Below are 13,597 nucleotides of genomic sequence, written 5' to 3' on the forward strand. Positions count from 1 at the left end.
AGTCATCTTTTCAAGTAAAAATACTGGCAGGTCCGCCTAGAGACATTAGGTTTAATCTGAATCCGAACGTTAATTTCCAAATTTAATTTAATTCATCCAATTTTTCCAAAAAAGCTACTGATATTGCCCAAAATGGAGTTAACCCTTTTTACCAAGGCCAGTGATTCGAGAGGCCATTCCATGCAGGACCGGTGTGTTCTCTAAAGCTGAAACTACACAGTGAAACCATTTCAGAGCTGGAAATCATCTCCAGTCCATCTACTGAACGTACCCAAGTTCCCAATACACCCTCTTGGTTTTGATCATGAGAAAAATCTAATCTTTGTTTCTATCAACTTTCATTTCAAGTGCAGAGGATGAGTTCCTACCAAGGTGGGAATGAAGAGGTCTGTAGAATATGTGCGTGTTTGTTTTCATAGAACGCTCACTCTACTTTTCCCAGCCTTGATGAAGTATACTGGCTCTTCCTTAATCACCCTCATTTCACTATTAGCGTAGTTGTCTTTAATCTTCTCCAAGACCACTTCCCATAACCTGGAAGTCAGATGCTCCTCAAAATGTACTGCTTGCAAGGAGCGTAGGGAGGAGATATTGAGAGAGTCCGAGAAGAAGGGACTTACCATTTATAAACACTGATGATGCAGCTGAAATGTGCCAGCCACTTCGCTGGATGGCACAGAACCAGGCAAACACAGTGGAGGAAAGGGCACCTAGGATTGCTCTGCTTAGGGATTGGTGACATCCCAAGGATTGCCTGGTCTTCTGAGACCTAGAAAATCATTAGTTCATTCAAATTTAAGATCTCAGATGTGTGTTTGTGTGTGTGTGTGTGTGTGTGTGTGTGTGTGTGTGTTTAACCCAGCTAAACAATTTAATTAAAGGGGTTTGATGGCTCATATGACTGAGAAGTCCAAAAATGGGACAAGCTTTATAAAACCATTGGCTCCATAATGTCAACGACAACGCGTTTTTCCATTGCCGTTCTCTGTCCTCCATGACGTGGTTCTCATCTAAGACTGACTCCTCTCTTGGTTTAAACAAGGTCAGCAGAACCAGCCCGAGCTACATGCTTCCTTGCTGATATCTACAGAAGCAGAGAGTACTTTTGAGGAGGTTCCCATGGATTAGAGGGGGGGAAATTGTCCCAGAACTCCTGCAACTGTCTGTCTCCTTAACTGCATTGTCCCTCATTGGTTCACATGCCCACCCCGAATCAATCCTATGGGCAGGCGGATGTGTAGTGTTGATTGACTTAAGACAATCAGGAATTACCCCCGAGCTGTGCAATCCAGCTTAGAAAAACAAACAAACAAACAACAAAACGCAAAAACAAAACACCACACCGTATGCTTATTGAGAAAATAGATGGAGGCCCAGACCTGACCACAGTCAGCTAGAGCTCTGGTTACTGCTTTTCTGCGCGTGTCTGTACCCTGTCCTCCCCACAGGCTGGCTCCGTACGCAAGGGGTTTCCTTCGGGTTCCCTCCTAAAGAGGATCACACGTGGCTGAGGTTTATGCTGCATCCCTCTCAGCCCAGATACCTGTGACTCTGCACATCCAGCTCCCATCACCCTCCTGTGATTCCCATGCCCTGGTTCAGAACTTTCCAGTGAAATCATCCACATGGCATGGCCTAACCTGTGGCCTGGCTCCCTCTGTGGGTCTCACCCACAGCCAGCAGAGCAGGGGCATCGGATATAACCAGGGATGACAAGGCCCATGTGTTTAGCAGGGTTGGAGAGTGGGAACAGATTCCTTTGGAGGAGGATGTGGGCAGAAGGCAATTATATACATCTCTATATAACCAGAAACATCCCAGCAGTGAAAATGACAGGAACAGAGTGGCACCACAGTGAAAGATAAAAGAAACCCTGTCAACATTAAACTGGGTCATGGACTTCTGCTTGAATCGTTCGTTGAGCCTTACAATCTCTGACATTGACATTACAGAACACTGAAACACTCTTTGAAGCCGACACAGGGCGGAAGAAAACCATCTTTGACCATCAGTCTTGAACCTAAAGAGATGTTCATGCTCATTACATCCCAGATGTTGAAAAGGGTCCTTTTTTGCATATGATCACTTTCTCTAAATGAGTTGAAACATCAAAAGAGCTAACAGCACGCCCCAGTAGGATTTCCCCAACATTTCACCCTCAAGTAATTTCTCCAAATTCACCTCCTGACGAGATTCCCGCCCCACCTCACCCCTCCCAGCCTAACACCCAAGTGTTTGCTGCAAACAGAGGTTTTCAAGTTCTGGGAAGAACCAGTGGCTCTACCAGCAGCTCCACCAAACCTCTGCTGGAGCAAAAAGAGGGAAGCAGAGAGCAGAGACGTGTGTTCCTTCTTTCTCACCATCCTGCAGGCTCACTGCCACCCCAACAGCCAGCTGACTAGTTACATTTTAAATGTGGAGGAAGCAGCCACCAGAAACTGGACCAGACAAGGCTGAAGGCATCAAAACGTCCCCTCAAACCTCAAAATATGGAAACTGTACCAAGAGTTCATTCTCCCTCTCTCTCTCTCTCTCTCTCTCTCTCTCTCTCTCTCTCTCACTCTCTCTCTCTCTCTCTCTCTTGATAGGGACCTTCACAAGTTTTCTTGTCATCCTTGCACAGGGGCCTGTCTACCCTTCTCTGTGTCAGCCCAGTGTGAGGGTCTGTGCTGCTGGAGCAAGCGCACACGTGTGTCCTTGGGGGTCCTAACAGTTGAATAAGAGTCCTTTGCCTAGACTAGGCCAAGCCCCCCATAACCATGAAGGACAGTTGAACTAAGCATAAATAGAATAAACAGAGAGAAGACACTTTTCCACATGTGTCCTTTGGCCGCCTGCGGTTAATCCTGACTTTTTGTTCCAAAACAAAATAAATAAAGCTCAGTGATGGTTCAACCTGAACAATCATTTAAAAAGAGAAGAAAAACCTTAGACATGTGGACGAAAGGGGCCACGTGCCAACCTGTCAGCTCAGGGGAGGCCTGCATGGCGGTCTTGCAAGCACAGAGACCTCGAGTCACCACAGAGGATGGCCTGAAATTAAACTTGAACTAAAAGCAGTGACGGTGGGCAGTTACGCCCTAGTCGGGTATCTTCACTGACAAGGTCAATGTTTACCTTGCCTGAGCCTCTCTGTCTTTCTGCATCTATGGTAACATACCCTTGAAATGTCAGGGTAACTTGTAATGTCCCGTTTCCCGGAGCCCTTGGGTTCCTTCATTGTTACTGTATCATGTTAACTGTTGACCGCTGACTATCCTGCAGGACCCACCTAAGTATTTGTCTATTATTTTACTTTTTATCCAATCCCAGGGGTTTCTCCGCTTTGCTTTCTCCCGCCTCTCTGATCACCAGTGGACTTCATGTGGCCCACCTCCGTCCCCTCCTTTGATGGCAAAGAGTAAAAATAGATGAAAGACCGCCGTCCTCCGGAGCACTAGCCCAGTCCATGGAGGTTCTGCTTCCCGGCAATTGTGACCGTTTGGCTCACGTACACTCCCAGGAACTCTTCACAGGGTCCCATGTTTCTACGTCCACAGACATAAAGGCAGCCATGTCTCCACGGCCGGGCCACGTAGCAGCCCCGCCAGGCCTCCCCGGGCCTCCAGCTTTGATTTGTGGAAATGATGGCTGTGCAATTTCCACACATTGTGCCCCGATCACGGTGAGCCGGCCACCGCGCAGAGCAAACAAGCGAACATCCTTGAGGCTGAGCTCCCGATACATTCTTCTCTCTCGGGCCACAGAGGCTGCTAACTGCCTGGTGGAAGGCAGTTGCCTGCATCTCCCTCTGACAAATGTGAGGGCGGCAAAGTGGCTCCTGCCCTGGTGGTATCTATGGCAGCAGCGCTGGCTGGTGAGTCTAGTTGTGAAAAATGCACCCCAAAGAAACGACGACGGGACTGTGACAATCCCACGGGCGACAGATTGCTGTTCTTTCTCTTAAAAAAAAAAAAAAAAAAATCTAAAAAAATCTATGCCATCTGCTTCCAGAAGATGCGATGACTCGGAGCCCAGGCTTCCCCGAGGGCAGAGCCAGAGCCATAAGCAGGGAGCGGCTGTGCGGGGCCAGGCAGCATCGGGTCTTCGGTCCGGGCCAAGGGAAACAGAGATGATTTCCTCCGGCCCCCGTTTTAGCTCTGCTCTTTGAACTGCTTTTTTGTTATTGTGGCCGCAGTGTATCGGGCACAGAGCGTTTCCGCTTTTCTGGAGTTCTCCTTTGAATCTGTGGAGACTGTCGAGTGCTCCACACCCACCACCTGGCCCTGTGTGGGGGCTGTGACTCCCGGCTCAGCTGAGACCGGGTGCCGGGCAGCGGCGGAGGAGGCAGAGGTGCGGAGCTGGAGGTAGGTGGCAAGGCAGCCCCTCACCATAAAGAGGGGAGTTCTGGCTCTGTGTCCCAGGAGAGAGGGTGCTCATCACCCCAGTGGACCCTCTCAGAGGGGCTTTCCCCTCTCACAGAAAGCCGTCCCAGGGACCTCACCTCCTCACCTGTCTCTCCTATGTGATTACTCACATGCTGGTCTCTGGTCACTAGATGGCATCGTGTAGTGTCCCTGCCACAGCAGGACCGAAACTGGCCAAGGTGACAGCCTGGGCCATCTTCTCCGTCATTTCTTCCTTGGTCTGCATCTAGAGGATCTAAGCTAGACCCTGGTTATCTCATCTTGGTTGGTTTCAGGGGTTTGGTTTTGTGAAATCTGTCTATCCTTTGAAATGTGTTTTCCTCCGTGTACCTTGCAAGTACTGGAAAATTTGCCATGATTAGTGCGAAAGAACTGACTAGTTCTCCCTCTATGCTTTCTTCCAAGTCACAAATAGAAATATTTACTTGTAGAGATTTTTCCAAAGACAAAATAAAGCTCAACACATCTGGGGTCTTTACCCAAACGTGCAAGTAGAAACAAAATATGTGTGTGAAAACCTGTTTTATCTAAGCTTGTCCAGTTGAAACCCAGTCATGGGTAAGCCACGCTGATGGGATAACATAGGAATGATCCGGGGATGCTTTCCCTTGAAATGCATTAGCAAATATATAACAACCACCACAAACGGAAGCTGATGTAAATATAAGTTAATGGTCTGGCGCTCGCCCAGAGGTGGCAGGTATTTAGGACATTTCTGTTTGCTGTATCCCCATAAACCATATGTCACTGAAGATGAAATCTAACTCATGCTGTCTTTCTAAATAATTGTTATGACAGTGACCTGGAAATGTGTAAATAACAATAGATGATAAAATGTATTACATGGAGTGAGGCTAACAAGACAGATGACAGATTAGATAGCATATCATTGAATGCTTGACGTTCTCAATAGCTGTCTAAAATCTGCAACATTAATCTTCTATTTTTATTTACTTATTTACTATCAGAAAAATTCTGTTTCATTTTGTGTTTTTATTTTATTTCATTCATTCATTCAATCATTCATTCAACGAACAGCTGAATACTTAGATTGGGTTAGCTACTACAAATGCAAAAATAAATAAGGCACTAAATTTGCCCTCAGAAAGCTTTTCATGTTTTTTTATGTTGTTAAGCATCCACAAAGTAAGTTTTAGACTCAGTCATTGGGGGGGGGGGGGGAGATAAAGAGAGAGAGAGAGAGAGAGAGAGAGAGAGAGAGAGAGAGAGAGAGAGATATGCATACCCTGTTTCCCCGAAAATAAGACAGTGTCTTATATTAATTTTTTCTCCCAAAGTTGCGCTAGGTCTTATTTTCAGGGGATGTCTTATCTTTCCCTGCGCTAGGTCTTATTTACGGAGGATGTCTTATTTTCGGGGAAACACGGTAGTTTATGGCGATAACTCTGCTAGTAACTCATGCTGTGATCCTGGCCCTCCCTCGTTGTATTTCAAATGAAATAATTTTATAAGACAGTGCTTTGTAAACTGTAAAATAATTTTTCAATGTAAAGTATTTTAAGTTTTTAACATTTCTTCCTATAAGGATTCCAGAGTTGTTAAGTAGAACTTTGATCCTACAATCAAGTGCTTACTTCCTTTTAATTTCCTCACAACTGCATACATAACACCCATTACATTTCCAACTCACCTTATAAAACAAAAAGTTAACAGAAACGCCATGTGTTTGGGGAAGAGAAGAGGCTGTTGGGGGGGGGCCCTAACCCAATGGCCCCATGAGTACATTATCTTCTGAACCACTGAGCCTCCAGGACAAGTTCCACTCTGCTAACTCCTGATGCTTCCATCATTTCTACGGATGACAAAGGGATTTCAAGCCAATTTTGTTACAATAATACATGGGGGATAAAGAGACACCTTGTGGGGGTCATTCTGGTCCTATAACTTTATGTGTCGTCTACACTTTGGTGGTAGAAAAAAAATGAGCCGAAATCAGTGGATAGAGCATCGGCCTATGGACTAAAAGGTCCCGGGTTCAATTCTGGTCAACCTTGGTTGCAGTCACATCCCCAGTAGGGAGTGTGCAAGAGGCAGCTTATTGATGATTCTCTCTCATTGATGTTTCTATCTCTATTCCTCTCTCTTCCTCTTTGTAAAAAATCAATAAAATATATATTTTTTAAAAATGAAAAAAAGTTCTAGTTAGGAGATTTGGTCCAACACCATCTAGTCTTAAACTAGTTCAAAATTTTCCAAAATGCTCCTCATTTTTCATTAAGGGCAGTCACATCATATTCTATTGTACAATAGGGAAGTTAGAAAATTTCTCTTCCAATTGTATACAGAAATCAATATGTAAGGAGCTCCAAATTCAAATACATTGAAGACCCCAATGAATGATACATAAAGTGGTTATTCTTGGTCAAGTTCTTGACTGGATTTGGGTATGTAGAAAGTTATCTTAAATTTCTAGTCTATTATCTGGGGATTTGTCTTTTTTAATTTTTTTAATATATTTTTCTTGATTTTTTAGAGAGAGGAAAGGAGAGGGAGAGAAATATTCACTGACTGATCAACTGCCTCTCACACGCTCCTACTGGGGATGGAGCCTGAAATCTGGGCATATTCTCTAACCAGGAATGGACTAGGTGACCTCTCAGTGCATGGGAAGATGGTCAAACAACTAAGTCAAATGGACCAGGGCAGGGGATTTGTCTTTCATTTAGTTATGATATTAAGCTGTATTTTTAGGATGATAGCAGCCTAGCAGTAAAGATAAACTTCTACTAGTAATTAAGCATTTGAGCTGCAAATATTCCCTCAATACATTAGTATATCCTTATTTGAAATAGTCTTATTTCATTCCGGAAAGAGAAAAAGGAGCTTAGCCTCATTCCACCTGTAGAAAAGGTATACCTATCCTTATTTTGTTCTAGAATATTCGTCTGCCAATAGACATGGGCTGGGAGGAAATGTGAAACTTCAGAGACCAAGGTATCTATTTACCATAGCGTTTCTTTTCTGGCTTTCTCTTCCCTGGCCTATGACATTTTTTCTCTTTGTTTAAAATATCATATCAAGCCAAGTGTTACAAGAATGACTTCTTAATATTTGTGCATGAGGAACCTAGGAAATGGAATTCTATTTCACCAGTTTCAGAGACCATTTCACCAGTTTCAGAGACCTTCCCCCATCGGTATATTTGGGTAAAAAGGTGGTCTTTATCATAAAAGTATATGGTTCTACATGTAGCAATGGAGAAAACTTCTCTGGAAGGAAGCAGAGATTTTGCAAAATTATTTTTGGGAAAATGTGATGAGACTTTTTCCTAAAAATAAAACTGTTTCATCAGCGCTGGTCATTTCTTAGCCACATGTGACAAATGATCACAGATGCTCAGACAAATCCGAAAGGAACCTAATGCTATTCTCCTCTGAAATGGCAAGTCACTTTCCTTCCACTTCACTTTAAAACAAAAACAAACTTTCCCACTTTGAAGAGACTCGAGGAAGCCATATGGTGCACCCGAAGTTCCTGCATTCCAGATGTCCTCGTGGGAAAGAAGGCGCAAGGTGTTGCTAAGAACAGAACTTTTATGTCTCTGCCTATTAACAATGACACTTCCTGTTTTGGTCGCTAACCATAGCAGGCTATAAAGAAAGCAAGACAATGGACGTCACCTTTTTGCGCAGGGGAGAGCATCTGTACTCCCCCTGACCCTGGGTGCAGAGTTCAAAGTGAAGATTATCACAGCTCAGCTCTCCTGAGCTCCTACACATTGATCTAGGGCCTCCCAGCCAAGGTTGGCATTTTGGAAATGTGCCGCTACCCAGCCGTGGCCTGGCATTGAAGCCAACAGGTGTGCCGCATTCCACCTGCCAAATACAAGTCAAGCTACATGTTTTCTCTAAGCTGCGACAGCCCTTAACAGACCCAAGAGTCCATGACTGCCTCCTTTTAAGTCGTTTAAAAAAGAGAGAGAAGGGAAGAAAGGAGGAGAGAAAACAGGTAAGAAAAAAGGAAGGAAGAGTGAGAGGGAAGGAGTGGAAAAGAAGGAAGGAAAGAATAAGGAGAGGAGACAGAAAAGACCATCATTTCAATGTGAGAAAGATACTCCTTGTAAAATGCAATAATCCGAGTACCTGTTGCTTCCCAAAACAAGGAAAATATATTTTAAAGAAAATCTAATTCCACTTAGTATAAAAAATAAGTCGTGTTATTTTAAAAAAAAAAGTAGAGATTAATGGAATGCTAACGATGTAGGTATGACATCAAAATAAATAATGAAAGCATTTTTAGAAAATAATGTTCTCAAAGTTCAAAACAATAGTACTATGGCACTCTTTAAAGTAAAAATTCTCAACAACGATTCTATTTTCTGTCATGACAGTTCATTAGAAATGAGAATATGTTTTCTTAATAAAATAGACAAACTTTATCTTAAAGTTTGTCCTCCAATTCTTGAGAGAAGTTATATATTTCTGCATCATAGAAAAGCAATTTGTTGGCTTTCTTCCCAGATCCCCAAAAATCTTCTTTAAATATAAACGAGTATACTATTAAATATGTATACAATTAAATTACATGTGCATAGATATATATGTTTTAGGAAAAAAAATGACATGACTGCTTTCTTGAAAATATTTTAGTTATTAGGATAAATACAGTAAAAATAAATTACATCAGATATTTATTATTATCATTAATAATTTCCATATTACCCTAGCTCGTGGTTGGCAAACTGCAGCTTTCAAGCCACATGCAGCTCTTCGGCCCCTTGAATGTGGCTCTTCCACAAAATACCACGGCCTGGGTGAGTCTATTTTGAACAAGTGGCATTAGAAGAAGTTTAAGTTTAAAAAATGTGACTCTCAAAAGAAATTTCAATCGTTGTACTGTTGATATTTGGCTCTGTTGACTAATGAGTTTGCCAACCACTGCCCTAGCCAGTTTGGCTCAGTAGAGAGACATTGGCCTGTGGTCTCAAGGGTCCCAGGTTTGATTCCCAATGAGGGCACATGCCTGGGTTATGGGCTCAGTCCCCAGTAGGGGGTGTGCAGGAGGCAGGCCATCAATGATTCTCTCTCATCAGTGATGTTTCTATCTCTCCCTCTCCCTTCCTCTCAAATATCAATAAAAGTATATTTAATAAAATAAAATAAATTTCTGCATCACTTTTTTAAAATATGAAACTCATGTTTCAGATGCAAATTCCAGATTATTACCCACCAAATGATACTAAAATAATAACACATTTGCTAAAGCAGATGATAAGCAAAACATCCTCAAAGGATGCTACTGGGGACTGTAGCTAACAGCAAGTTGTTAAGCCTGCTAATCCCATTTGGAAATCTGTAGGACTTGATGAGCAGATGCATGAAAGATATTAGTGGGAGAGCTGAGATAATGAAAGATAATTAGGAAAGTCAATTTTTAGCAGACTGCATTCTAAGGCAAAATAAGTTTTAGATGAAGAAGATTTTCTGGCGAGATAACTAAAATGATTAAACTTTCCTGACACATACTTCTATAAACTTACAAAACTGAAATAAAAACGGGTAGCTGCCAAAAAAAAAAAAAAGAATGTTTTCTCTGTCTTCCATAAAACAACAAACACTTTGGAAAATAATTTTGCTGTACCAATAATTACCAGTACATGTTTTCCTTAATGCTTGATTTAGGTTTTTCTGTGTTTTCCACCATAAACGAGTGATAAAGTATCTCATACTGTTTTGTTTTGTTTTTTAATCCTCCCCCAAAGGTATTTTTCTCCATTGCTTTTTAGAGAGAGTGGAAGAGAGGGAGAGGAAGAGAGAGAAACGTTTATGTAAGAGAGACACATTGATTGGTGGCCTCCCACGTATGCTCTGACCAGGCAAGGGATGAAGCCTGCAACCCTTCAGTGTGCAGGCCAATTGCTGAGCCATGCCCACCAGGGCTTATCTGATACTCTCGATTCATAATCAGTATCAGCCAGGTCAGGGAATTAGTAGATAGATAGATAGATAGATAGATAGATAGATAGATACTAAGTGTCCATCTGACTGGTAGCAATGACATGCACTGTCCACTAGAGGCAGATGCTCAATGCAGGAGCTGCCTTGACATGCACTGGTCATTTAAAAATAAACAGCACCATAGATCTGGCACCAACAAACCAACACTTGGCTTTCCCCAAGTGGAACACAGGCCCTTCCACCACCCTGGAGCAACACTCCACCAAACTGCAACAGACGCTGCCGAGATTACATGGGTCAAAATGCAGCCCACAGCCCAGCCTAGCCCAAAAACAGTCACTGTGGGCACCAGGAAATGATATCACATGGCAACACTCAGCTCCTTCTCTCTAGCAACTAGTCTCATTGGAGTTTCTTCAGCCCAGGAACATGATTTGCTTTGTAGCCAGGTGCAAACATTTTACAATTTAGCCAAATGTTTGTGAAGCATTTTCATGTACCTCATCTCATTTGATCCTCACAGATGTCCTGGAGTAGGTAGATAGGAGACTTGGTGGAATCCTATTTGCTTTTCATTAGCTGGAAAATGGAGATTTAGAAAGCTTAGAAACCTGACCCAACTGAAAAGAAGAAATGGTGGACCTTGAAAATGACTTCAGGTTTTCTCACTGCTCAGGATATAGTCAAACACACTGCTGCAGTTAAGTATTTTACCCTTTGCTCTCCCTGCGTGATCTGCAATAACAATCTTGCTTTGTGTAGATATTTACTGCTGTGTTGCTGACAATTACCTGAAGGAGAAGTTGGGGTGTTCACTGGGCTGGAAAAAGTTTGTCTAAATCAGGTCTAATTAAGCGAGTTTATTCCCTATACCGGTGTATAAAAGGCTTAGTTGACGCGCCTATGTGCTATACATATAAAGCTCTCACTGGCGGCAATTGCACCCGTATGTTTTGAACTGTCATTGTTGGTTGACAGTTCTATTATATAAGGGGCGAATTTCAATATTAAAGTATTTCTTCTAATTAATTTATTTTCAATGTGCATGAATCTGTGGCACTGGGATACTAGTGTGTGTATGTGTGTGTGTGTGTGTATATATATATATATATATATATATATATATATATATATATATATATATGTAAAATATATCATGTGGCCATAATTCTCTATCAACTTTGAGGAGACGCTCAACAGCTAAGATCACTTCTGTCTCTAAAACTCAGTTGCTCAGGAAGTTGAGTTTTAGATTGTGAGGAGTGCTTAAGAAGAGAAACTTGTGAGTCAGGTAGTCTGTATTCTAATATATAGTGTAGTAGTACCACTCAATATCTCAACTAAATTTGGCCCATTTACCCCCAGTAAACTCTACTTTTCAAATGGAGATGGAGCAGCCCCTTCTCCACAGCGTTGTTCAGAGGATTAAAGAGGTCATCCATGCTTAGGGCAATGTCTGACATACAGTAAGTATGCTATGAAACTACCAATTGCAATAATGTCATTATTGAGGATGGTGGTAATGGTGATGCCTGCGTTTTTAATTTACATGTTTTACCGTTGACACTATTGCAGATACCCCCTCTTTCCCCCCAAACCTGGGTAATGAGGCCTATTTCATAAGGGTTCTCAACTTCCTCCTGAGACTTCTAGTTTTATCTGGGACCTAAGGGGAGCACCCCTCGCCTGCTGTCCTTGAGAACTGAATATAGAAGTCAAACCTTACAATTCCACTTTCCTGCCTGTCCTGACACCTTCCAGGCTCCGTAGATGGTCCATAAGGAGGAACATAGCCTTGAAGAAGGAAAAGGCCATCCTGAATATGTGGGAGCCACATCTGAAGGAAGAGAGAGAGCCCACAGAGCAGGCCAGTTTTCTTGGCAATTTGTTCACTCTCCAGTAAAAACTACAAGGCCAGAGCCTGAGACTCATCTCTCCCAAGTGTAAATCTTGAGGCTGGTTATATCTCCAGTGTGAAATGAGTGTCCTGTTCACTTTGATAAAGTGGCGTTTGGAAGGCCAAAAACAAAGACCTGTGCTAACAAAAACAGGAGAATGGTCAGGCTATAAAAATCACAAAAGCTAGAAATAGGCTGCAGATTGGGATTGGATGAGGAGGCATTGGGATGCTAATTAGCAGCAGCAAAACCGTCCTCCCTCCCCTTCATTCCCCCCACCCCCCCACACACACCCAAAGGACCAACCTCTGGGAATAAGCTCTTTCAGCTCAGGCTGAGAGCATTTTGACCTCTCACTCTGCCTCACCAACCAAGGGAGAAATCTAAGAGCGAGCAGAATTTCACCCCGTTTTCTTTGGAGCTAAGGCACCTTGAAAAGCTGTCGCTGGGGTAAGTCTTCTTATGTTGAACCCACCCCAGGGTTAAGGCATGACGGCTGAGGCTGTAGGAAGGATTTCAGTGCCTCTCTGTCCCGCCTGTTTGCTTACTGTTTAAACTTGAATCTGATGCTGTGGGCGTGGCACTAGACCAGGATGCGAGGATGGTAGAGTGCTTCTGGGGTATTCGTGGTTTAGTTTGTTGAAGACATAAACTTGAATTTCTGTTTAATAGACACTGACTTTTCAAGGAGAAATTTTGCTGCCTTTGATCTTGAGATTCATTACCACACTCCTTTCCCTTTTCCAACCTCTTTCTCTTATACTTAGCAGAGCTACAGATCTAGGGACTACTAATTAGAGTGAAAAATATAAGTGCTCAGAACACAGAAAATTAAACCATTGATGTTTGTGGTATACACAGGGACACATTTATTTGAAACCTTAACTGGCTATATTTATGTTTTTAAAAGGAAATCATTATAAGAAGAAACAAAACTCAGGTGATTGCTTCTTTGCCATCCCTCTAAGCAATGTTAGGGGTTTACCCAAGGTCTTATGAGTCAGTAGCATGGTCCACATAATTATAATTGTGAACCAAGTAAGACCTAGATTACAGGTTTGATTTGATCCTCTCGAGATGGTTTTAAATTCTGAGAATCTAGATTCTAGGATGATGTAGAAAGTGGTCATATGACACAATTATCAGGCAGCATTATGTAATGTGCAAAAATGCAGAACTGTGTGTGTGTGCGTGTGTGTGTGTGAAAACTTGCTGTGCTGGGGAGCAAACTTCTTTTATCCTCTTGAGTTCTGTGGCTGGCCTAAGAATTAATCTGACATGTAACAGATTAACAGTAAAAAACAAACAAACAAACAAACAAACAAAAACACATTTATTTACTATCTCTCATGTGTGTGGGTGTCTTTAGATGGAA

The 13,597-nt window shown here is 42.5% G+C and overlaps 1 protein-coding gene across 1 annotated transcript in view; it reads left to right on the top strand.

Annotated features, from left to right (window-relative positions):
* Nucleotides 1–4,220: 4,220 nt before the first annotated feature.
* Nucleotides 4,221–13,597, top strand: part of SLC39A10 (solute carrier family 39 member 10) — a 90,442-nt gene continuing 81,065 nt past the window's right edge. The window contains exon 1 of the mRNA XM_084892138.1: nucleotides 4,221–4,346. The gene's annotated coding sequence lies outside the window, so the exon portion shown is untranslated. The remainder of the gene's footprint in view (nucleotides 4,347–13,597) is intronic.

The sequence above is a fragment of the Pipistrellus hanaki genome (assembly GCF_964339955.1).
Source record: "Pipistrellus hanaki genome assembly, chromosome: 8".
In the NCBI taxonomy this organism is placed as follows: Eukaryota; Metazoa; Chordata; class Mammalia; order Chiroptera; family Vespertilionidae; genus Pipistrellus; species Pipistrellus hanaki.